This window comes from Nicotiana attenuata, unplaced genomic scaffold, assembly GCF_001879085.1.
Source record: "Nicotiana attenuata strain UT unplaced genomic scaffold, NIATTr2, whole genome shotgun sequence".
NCBI lineage: Eukaryota > Viridiplantae > Streptophyta > Magnoliopsida > Solanales > Solanaceae > Nicotiana > Nicotiana attenuata.
This window is the reverse complement of record NW_017672502.1, coordinates 158,978-169,115: the sequence shown is the minus strand read 5'-3', so window position 1 is coordinate 169,115 and position 10,138 is coordinate 158,978.

Here is a 10,138-nt window from a genome sequence, read left to right as displayed (position 1 = left end):
TTGAACTTACATTGCTTATGGGTCGTTTTGCTTTTCATTATTTTATTTTTTCTCCCTTGTTGAGTTGTTCTTATTACGTTTAGTATTCTCTATTGAGTTGATTCACTTGTTGTGCTCTTTTATATACTGTTATTGATGTTGTTGTACTTGGGGTGTTGATGCACAAGGTTTCTGCCGTGCGGTTGTTGTTGTGGGGTCGCACGAGGTTTCTGCCGTGCTATTGCTACTATTGATATATTGCACATGCCGCATAACAAGGCGGGATATGAATATATGCTTATATGTGGGTTGCGCATGTGGCGAAATAAGGTGGGAACAGTATGATGCACATGTGGCGAAACAAGGCGGGCACTTATTATGATTATTATTTGCACACGTGGCGGAACAAGGTGGGCTATGTCAGGGGTTGATTGGGAGTATTTGTGATGGCCTGAGGGCATTTCTGTTTTGTTCAAATGTTGTGATTGTGGTACATTTACCTATATGAACTTTGTCTCGTGGGAGTTGTGAGGTGAGTTGTCAGTGTGATCGTGAGGCTGATGAGGGCACAGGATGCCAGTGGTTAGATTCCAGGTACTGGGACTCGTGAGTTGCAATTGTCTGAGATTCGGTAATTCGTGGTAATTTTTGGATAAGACCTGATTTGAACACCGTCGTAGGATCTGAGTTATTGTTTTGTTTTCCCTTTACCGTATTGTGACTTCAGGATTTGGGATGAGTTTTTGCCCATCCTCGTGTGTCATCATTCTTAATATTTGCGTTGTTACTTGTTGTTCTTTTCCCTTATTATGATTGTAGCATTGTTGGTCATTTCGTACAGTCTTTACATAAATATATATATCATGTTCCGTTGTTCCTACTCTTGCACTGTTTATTAGACCGGTAGGTGTCTCGACTGTTCCTCGTCACTACTCCACCAAGGTTAGTCTTGATACTTACTGGACACCGCTGTGGTGTGCTCATACTACTCTTCTGCATATTTTTGTTGTGCAGATACAGGTACACCCGTTCAGTTCTGTCAGCCTTGGAAGGAGGCATTTCTATAGAGACTTCGAGGTATATATGCTACGTCCGCAGACCGAAGAGTCACTTTCTAACTTTCTGTAATAAGTATAGCCCTTTCAGTATCTTTCCTTTGTATAGTAAATCTTGAGTTAGAGCCTCTTATGTATCCCTTAGCTTGTGATTTGTGAGATTCCGGGTTTTGGGAATTTTGTTAGCTTCGAGAGTTGTTATAGTATGTGCCGAGCGGCACCTTAAACACTGTTTAATTTTATTATTCCGGTTTTAGTTATTTCTTCTGCAATTATTGTTTATATTTTTCATTGTTAGGCTTACCTAGTCATAGAGACTAGGTGCCGTCACGATGGTTCACGGAGGGCGAACCGGGGTCGTGACACACTTGCTGAAGTCTACAATTTTGCCATGAGTTTTATTTGAAACTTCAGTCTAAATATGCTGAAGTTTTTTAGTTTATGTGCTAAAACTTCAGACTAAACATGCTTAAGTTTTTGCTAATGCATGCTGAAATTATTTAGTTCATTTGCTAAAACTTCATACCAAAACATGTTGAAGTTTTGTCCTATAGTCTACAGTTTTGACCAAAACATGTTGAAGTTTTGTCCTGCAGTCTACAGTTTTGTCATGAGTTTTATCCGAAACTTCAGTCTAAACAAGCTAAAGTATTTTAGTTCATTTTCTAAAACTTCAGACTAAACATGCTTAAGTTTTTGTGATGACCCGATAGGTCATCTAGAGTTTTAGAACCTAATTCTGTGTTTTGAAGCCTCCAATAGCTTCTTTAAGCCTTTCTCGATTTACGTGCGTGGTTCAGGTATTTTTTTCAGAAGGCTTTTATGTTAAAAAGTGATAAAATGTAAAATTTGCTTCAAAAATTCATTTTAGTTGACTTCGGTCAATGTTTTGAGCTAACGGACCCGGATCCGTGGTTTGACGGTCCTGGTGGGTCCGTATCGTGATTTGGGACTTGGGCGTATAGCCGGAATCGAATTCAGAGGTCCTTAGCTCGAGTTATTATTTTTTGTTGAAATTGAAAGTTTAAAGGTTTAATGATTTTAAGATATGACCGATGTTTGATTTTGTTGATACCGGATCAGTATTTTGGTTCCGGAGTTCGGTACAGGTCTGTAACTATATTTTATGACTTGTTTGTCAAATTTGGTGAGAAATGGAATTGGTTTGACGTGATTCGGATGTTCGTTTGTTAAAATAGAAGTTTTAAAGTTTTCTTGAAAATTTCATTTGATTTGGTGTCCGATTCGTAGTTCCGGACGTTATTTTGGTGTTTTGATCGCGTGAGCGAGTTCATATGAGGTTTTTGGACTTGTGTGCATAATTGGTTTGAAGCCTCGTGGGCTCGGTGAATTTCGGATAGGCTACATATGTTTTGAAACTTAGAAAATATGATTTTATCAACTTCTGCTTGCTTCTGGTTTCCTTCTTCGCGATCGCGAAGAGTGATCTGGGCTGGGTGGGATTTACTTCACCATGAACGCGATGGTTGGGTCGCGAACGCGGAGTGTTGGGGAATTTACCCTCTGCGAACGCGACCAGCCTAATCCGAACACGTAGCGCTAGGACCTGGGGGAGGGGAAACTGACTTACTCTTCGCGAACACGAAAGCCACTTGGGCTGCTGCACATCGCGAACGCGAAGAAGGCCTGACGCCCAGACCTTAAAACATTTCAAAAACAGGATTTCTCCCATTTTTCATAAGCCTCCCATTAGAGCTCGGCCTAGGAGCAATTTTGAAGAGAAAACTCATCATCAATTCATAAGTCTGTACACTTTAACTCATTTTCTTCCATTTCTAACATCACCCATTAATTCCTAGCCCTAATCATTGTTCTTCCATGGTAGAAAACTAGGGATTTAGGAAGAATTGGGGGTTTTTGCAAATTGGGGATTTAGACCTCGACTTGAGGTCGGATTCCGAAACTAATAACATAATTGGGCTCGGGGGTGAATGGGTAAATGCATTTTGATCCGAACCTCGGATTTCGACCAAGCGGGCCCGGGGTCAATTTTTTGACTTTTTGGGGGAAAGTGGAAATTTTAAATTTATGCATTGTAATTGATTCCTCTAGCAATATTTGATATTATTGAGTCAATTGTGGCTAGATACGAGTGGTTTGGAGGCGTATTTTAGGGGAAAGGCCCCGGTAGTGATAACACAAAGGTTGGAAGATCCAAGAACTTGAAGAAAATAAGTTGATGAAATGCGGAAGTAGTAAAGAAATGCAAGCAGAGCAAGAAAAATAAACTAGATATGTCGAAATTCAAGGAAAGGTCCAAGAACCCCGAGATTATGTTAATCTAGCTTTTTGACAAGATCTTAATGACAACAAGTTGGTTATGAAACCAATTGCCTTCACTAGAGATAAGCTAATCAAGAACTAGATTCGGATCGTGACTTCTAGTTTGAATAACTTACGACAACAACTAGTAAAAGAAACTAGTCGCCTTCGAAGAATATCAAAAGAAACCAAAGATATCACAGAAAGAAAATTATCTTACTACCTTAAGCTATGAACTAGTTAGGGTTGCAAGATAAATCTTCAAAGTAAAGTTCACAAAGGTTCAAAAGAACTCACAATAATAATATTAATCTTCAATGTCCTCTACAATGGAAGACAAGCCCCCCTTTATATAGTAGTAAAGAAGGAGCTAGTCAAAACTTCAATAAATGAGAATTATATTCCCTAGAAGCATAGAAGACTACCCACACTAAGACCAATGTTTTCAACATACACATAGACCAATGCAAGTCAACAAAAACAACTATTAAATATATATTCTAGAAACTATTTTTGGGCTTATTTGGGCTGCTGAAAATTCCTCTCTTTTGGGGCATATTTGGGCCTCATTCCATCTCCTCTTGGACTTTAATTTGGGCCTCAAAATAGTTGTAAGACTTGGCCCAAAGATCCTCCTTGTGCTGGAGCTCTTCTTCTATTATAAGACACTTTTTAATTGCCAATTGAAGCCCATTAAGCTTGTCTTGAAATTTCTTTGTTTGAGACCTTGTCATGGGCCTTCTTGGAGCTTCCAGAGCTTCATCCTTCTCCTCTAATGATGTTGAGCTGCCATGAATGCTATCATTCCCCTCTTCTTGAAGAGAATTCTCCCTCGAATTCGAGCCTGCATCAAACAAAGAAAGATCAGAAACATTGAAGGTAGCACTAACTTGATATTCACTAGGAAGGTCAAGTTTGTAAGCATTATCTCAAATCCTTTCAAGGACTTCAAATGGCCCATCTCCTCTTGGATCTAATTTGGATCTTCGTTTGGCAGGAAATCTTTCCTTCCTAAAATGCACCCAGACTAAATCTCCAGGCTTAAAAATGACAGATTTTCGCCCCTTATTTCTTCTTAAGGCAGTTTGTTCATTCTTCCGTTCAATTGCAAGTCTTGTATGTTCATGAATCTTCTTCATCATCTCAGCCTTATTTCTACCATCAATATTGACAATGTCATTAGTAGGCAAAGGTAACAAATCAAGGGGAGTGAGGGGATTGAATCCATAAACAACTTCAAAAGGAGACTTACCAGTAGAAGAGTGGATAGTTCTATTATAGGCAAACTCTACCATGGGCAAATGTTCTTCCCAAGAAGTTAATTTTCCTTTTAAAACAGCTCTCAACATATTCCCTAAGGTCCTATTAACTACTTCAGTTTGTCCATCAGTTTGTGGGTGACAAGATGTAGAAAATAGCAACTTAGTTCCTAACTTCGCCCAAAGAACTCTCCAAAAGTGACTTAAAAATTTAGCATCCCTATCACTAACGATAGTTTTAGGTATGCCATGTAATTTAACCACTTCCTTCACAAATAAATCAGCTACATGTAACGCATCATTAGTCTTCAAGCATGGAATAAAATGAACCATTTTTGAAAACCTATCTACCACCACAAATATACTATCCTTACCATACTTAGTTCTAGGAAGTCCTAACACAAAATCCATAGAAATATCAATCCAAGGAGAAGTAGGGACAGGTAAAGGAGTATAAAGGCCATGTGGTAACACTTTTGATTTGGCTTGTTTACATTCAAGACATTGAGAGCACAATTTTTCAACATCCTTTCGCATGCCAGGCCAAAACAAAATGTTCAGCAAGTATATCCAAAGTTTTGGGCACTCCAAAGTGTCCCATGAGTCCACCACAATGTGCTTCCCTAACAAACAATTCACGCAAAGAGCAATTAGGAATACACAATTTATTTTCCTTAAAAAGGAACCCATCTTGAAGATTGAACCTCTCATAAGGACCCAACTTACATTCTGCAAAAGCCTTGCCAAAATCAGAATCATTAGAATAAAGTTCCTTGATTTGATCAAAACCCATCAATTTAGAAGTAAGAGAAGAAACCAAGACATACCTTCTTGAAAGTGCATCAGCAACCACATTCTCTTTTCCTTGCTTGTAAGCAATCACATATGGAAAAGTTTCAATGAATTCAACCCATTTTGCATGGCGCCGATTAAGCTTACCTTGGATTTTCAAATATCTCAAGGATTCATGATCAGTCTTAACCACAAACTCTCTTGGCCACAAATAATGTTGCCATGTAGCTAAAGCCCTTACCAAAGCATATAGCTCTTTGTCATAAGTTGAGTAGTTCAGTGTAGTTCCACTCAGCTTATCACTAAAGTATGCAATGGGCTTCGAGTCTTGCATCAAAGCAGCACCTATTCCTTTTCCAGAGGTATCACATTCAACCTCAAAAGATTTAGAAAAATCGGGTAATTGCAAAAGAGAAGCAGAGCACAATTTTTCTTTCAACAAGTTAAAAGCATTATCTTGTTCTTTTCCCCATGAAAAACCCTTATCTTTCTTAACAACTTCAGTTAAAGGAGCAGCAATGGTGCTAAAGTCTCTAACGAATCTCCTATAAAAACTAGCAAGCCCGTGAAAACTCCTAACTTCGATTACACTGTTAGGTTTAGGCCACTCTTTGATTGCCTTGATTTTCTCTTCATCAACTTCAACTCCCTTAGAACTAACCACAAAACCCAAGAATACCACACGATCCACACAAAAAGTACACTTTTTAAGATTAGCAAACAAGTGTTGCTTTCTGAGAACTTCAAAAACTTGTTTTAAGTGTTCCACATGCTCATCTAGATTTTTAGAATAAATCAAGATATCATCAAAATAAACTACCACAAATTTCCCATGAAAATCCTTAAAAATATGATTCATCAATCTCATGAAAGTGCTGGGTGCATTAGTCAAGCCAAAAGGCATAACTAACCACTCATAAAGCCTATATTTGGTCTTAAAAGCAGTTTTCCATTCATCTCCAGGATTCATTCGAATCTGATGGTAACCACTTTTTAGATCAATTTTAGAAAAGATTTTGGCTCCATGCAATTGATCCAACATGTCATCAAGACGAGGAATAGGATGGCGATACTTTACCGTTATCTTGTTGATTGCTCTACAATCCACGCACATCCTCCAAGTTCCATCCTTTTTGGGTACCAATAGAACGGGAACGGAGCAAGGGCTCATGCTTTCTCTCACAAAACCTTTCTCAAGCAACTCCTCAACTTTCCTTTGAAGCTCTTTTGTCTCTTCTGGATTACTCCAATAAGCAAGCCTATTTGGAATTTGTGCTCTAGGCACAAAGCCAATTTGGGTGCTCAATGCCACGCAAATGTGGTAGACCTTTAGGGATATCCTCAGGGAAGATATCATCAAAATCCTGCAAAAGAGAAGAAACACTACTTGGCAAAGAAGAAGTTAGTGATTCAGAATTAATCAAAACTTCTTTGTAAGTAAGTAGTATAATGGGCAACCCCTCTTTCCTTGCATTCAAACACTCTTTGGCTTTTATGTACAAACTCTCCTTTTTCTTTTTCTCTGCCTCTTTCCGCTCACCAAAACTTTCCTTTTTATCACTCAAACCCTCTTTTACCACTTTGCCCAAGTTGCTGCCCTCTCTCTCTCTCTCTCTTGGCCATCTTTTTTTTTCTACCTCTTGGCCTTCTTTCTTTTCTTTTCCCTCAAGCTCATTTTTTTTCCTCCCCTTTGTTTTCCCATTATTTCTCTCAATCTCTTTTGATCCTCAAACACTTGAGAAGGACTTAAAGGTGCAAGAGTATACTTCTTGCCGTTAAGCTCAAGAGAATATCTATTCTTTCTTCCATCATGAAAAATATTCCTATCATATTGCCACGGACGACCTAACAAGATGTGACAAGCTTGCATAGGAACCACATCACAAAGAACATCATCCACATACCTACCAACATTGAAGGAAATCATGCATTGTTTGTTGACTTTCAGTTCACCACTATCATTCAACCATTGGAGTCTATAGGGCTTAGGGTGTTTCATGCATGCAAGTTCTAACATGTTCACCAAGTGTGAACTCACCACATTAGCACAACTACCACTATCAATAATCATAGAACAAGTTTTCCCCTTTATTCCACACCTAGTATGAAATATATTCTCTCTTTGTTCTTCACTATTGATTCCTAAATTAATAGTCATAATCCTCCTAACTACCCCAACCAAACCATCATTGAAAGGTAACTCTACATCATCTTCACTCACACCTTCCTCTTCTTCCTCTTCCTCACTTTTTTCTCCCTCATATTCTCCATCTATAGTCCTCCTAATTACCCCAGCCAAAGCATCATTAGGAAGTTCTACATNCCTGAGATTATCCCTGCGCCGCCTGCGGCACCAGTTCAGCCCGAGGGCATTGCAGCGGCTTCCGAGCAGGAGCAGAAGAGACTAGAGAGGTTCAAGAAGTACGATCCTCCGGTGTTCAGTGGATTAGCATCGGACAATGCCTTGGGATTTCTTGATGGTGTTACCGCATTCTCCGTACTATGGGTATCTCTGGGTCGAGCGGGGTTTCTTTCACTACTTTCCAGCTTCGAGGAGCCGCCTATGATTGGTGGCGCACCTATGAGTTAGACAGCCCAGACGAGGTAGCTTCACTGACTTGGACCCAGTTTTCAGATATGTTCCTGAGAGAGTTTGTTCCTCAGAGCCTCAGGGATGCATGGCGCGCGGAGTTTGAGCATTTGCGCCAGGGTGTTATGACCGTCTCGGAGTATGTTGTCCGTTACACCAGTTTGGCTAGACATGCCCCAGCCTTGGTTTCTACTGTTCGCGAGAAGGTTCGCCGGTTCATTGAGGGGCTTATTCCCAGCATCAGATCCAGTATGGCTCGTGAGTTGGAGATGGATATTCCATATCAGCAGGTGGTGAACATTGCTAGAAGGATAGAGGGTATGCATGCTAGAGAGAGAGGGCAGGCAAGGTCACGAGAGAAAGAGCAGACGAGATCCCGAGGGAGAGTTTGAGGGGGCGTGGAGGCCTCGTAGACCGGGGAGATATACTGGTCCTTATTTTGGAGGCAGGGTGCGTCATGGTAGAGGTTTTGCGGGTCAGCCAGTTTAGTTCGGGCTTCAGGCTTTGCATGGTGACTCAGGTGTTCATGGGTCTCGGAGTACCCGTATCGCACAGTTCCCACCGCCTCGTCAGCAGAGAGGGTGCTTTAAGTGTGGAGATACTAGCCACATGGTGAGAGATTGTCCCAGACTTCGGACCGGTGTGTCCCAGCAAGGTATTCAGGCAGGTAGAGGGCGCCCAAGAGGGGGAGGCCCGGCTCGTTGATGTGTTTCATACAGTAGGCTTGAGGCTGGTGCGCCAGTCGAATGTCATTCAGGTACGGATTCGGTTTGTTATAGAGGGGCACTATCTGTAGTTCATCATAGTTCTGCTTATCGGGGTGAGTTCCCTTATTTGTTATTCCATTTATGAGTGCGTTTCATGATTTGTACTCTGTTTATGTGATTATTCTGTTGGGAGGTTCTATGAGTGATAGCTGTGTCTATCGTCCGTTTCTAGTTGTTGTCGAGAGTTATGAGGCTAGTAGTAAATTCATGTTGTCTGTTTCGGTAGGTTTGATGTGATCTCTGAGTATTCTTGGTTACGAGCTGTGATTTCTATGCTCTACCGGTGTGGGGGCCAGCCTGTGTTGTAATTGTAGACGAAATTGATCTAGTGAGAGTCTCTAGATGGGTTGATGTGTGCCCTACTTGTGATTCAGTGTTGAGGACGGGACCCTCGTGATTTCAGGTGATTGGATATGTTGAGACCGGGCTGTGTACTGCGGTGAAAGTTATATCAGTATAAGATCCTTGTGAGTCTTTTATATGCTTTCATTCTTTCTTGTTAGATGTTTTTGTCGATTTGTGTTTAGAAGAATCTGTGCTAGTTTGATTTGTTTGTTAGTTCCCTTATGTATTTCCTTTCTCATATTCAGTCACTTCCGTTCTATGCTTCTTGAGTTTTAGCTTGTGGGGTGTGTACCTGTTGGTGTTGGCTGAGATTTGGTTATTCGGGTGTTTTGTTATGTGGTTTTCGTGGTTATTGTATCATCGCTAGTGTTGAGGAGGTTTGAAAAGAGTTCCTATTGAATATGAGGCTTATGGCCGGCACGGATTTGATCTCAGGCAAGTATTGCTATCAGAAATGTTATTGTGGGCCTACGTGTGATGTGTCATGTTGTGTGGTTATACCCTGTGTGTGTGGCTTTTATTGAAGTAGCTGGTTGGGACTGATACCGGATATGGATTTAGGAAGGGCCTTTTTGGAAACGGATGGAAGGTGAAAATTCTGGCTTGAAGGCCTATTGGTATTGCTAAAAAAGTTAAATTCCAGTTGAGATGGTGTCGTCAGACTTAAGTGGATTGGGGTGACGTGGGATCACCCGCGGGTGTATGTTGGAAGTGCGCACTCAGTGGCTTGAGGACTTCGAGGCAAATCTTAGCACGTTCGAGGACGAATGTATGTTTAAGTGGAAGAGAATGTAATGACCCGACCGGTCGTTTTGAGCTCTAGCGCATTGTTTAGCAGCCTGAGGCCATGAACAACTTCATTTCAGGTATTATGACTTGTACGCGTGGTCGGAATTAAGTTTCGGAAAGTTCAGAGTTGATTTGGAAAGTAGCATCTTGAAAGAAATTCCATAAGTTTTGGTTGAAGTACATTTTCAGTGATATCGATGTCCGTTTGGGATTCCGAGTCTGATATGCAGAGTCGTTATCCTCACCTTTTCCCCGACTCAGGTACTTCTTTCTTTTGTC